The sequence below is a fragment of the Bison bison genome, unplaced genomic scaffold, assembly GCF_000754665.1.
Source record: "Bison bison bison isolate TAMUID 2011002044 unplaced genomic scaffold, Bison_UMD1.0 scf7180017864080, whole genome shotgun sequence".
Taxonomy (NCBI): Eukaryota; Metazoa; Chordata; class Mammalia; order Artiodactyla; family Bovidae; genus Bison; species Bison bison.
The window spans coordinates 3,276,345-3,277,244 of NW_011494652.1; positions in this window are offsets into that span (position 1 = coordinate 3,276,345).

Sequence of the window (900 nt, forward strand, 5' to 3'; positions counted from 1 at the left end):
TCACTCAGCCCTGTCCACCTCCTGCCCTGAGAGGCAGCCCTCCCCGAGAATGATTCGGCCAGCACCATCGCCCGTCGGGCCAGCAACTTCCTCCTGCCGCGAGGACACCTCCTGGCTCCGTTCTGTCCTCTTAAGGTGATCTTGTGAGCTGCGGGGGAGAGCTGCCCCTTAACAACCTCAGGGGCCCGTCTTTCTGCAGACAACGTTCCCGCCTCTGGGGAGCCCTTGGGTGGCCCAAATGACGGGGCTTCTGTCCTGTCGAGTGTCTGGACACAGAAAGGAGCTTCGGCCAGCTTGGGTGACTCACTCTCTTTTCTGACTCCGTGCCGGCTGGTGCGTCTGAGCCACCGTCTGCCTGGCCCGCGGGGCAGTGGGCGCTGGCTCTCCCTGGCCTCCCCAGCCCACCTGCAACCACGGTGGCCCAGCTTGGTCAACGGAGGTTTTATGAAAGACAGTAAATGTGTATCAATAAACGTTTTCTATCTTGCACTGAGGAAGACTTCCTGCCCTCTGTCCTGTCTGTGGGCTTGTGCCCACACTGAGGACCCCACGGGCATCCGAGACCCAGGTGGGCTGCCCTTCCGTGCTCCCTTCCCCATACAGCCTGCTCCGTACCCCAGGTCTCGTGCCCCGGCTCCTGGTGGGCCTGTCTACACCTCCAGTTGCTCCCTCTCCGGGGATGCTGTCCACTTCTCTGCTAGGGGGAGGGTGATCCCCACGCTACCCTCTGTTGGCTAAGCCCGGTGCCCTTTCCATCCACCCAAGGCCCCCCTGTTCCCTCTGGAAACTTAGCTTCCATCACACCTCCTGAGTTCCAGGCTCTGTGCCGGCTGATACAGCCCGGCCCGGGAAGAACACATTATGTCCACACCGAGCCCCCCACCCCCCACCCCAGGTGCA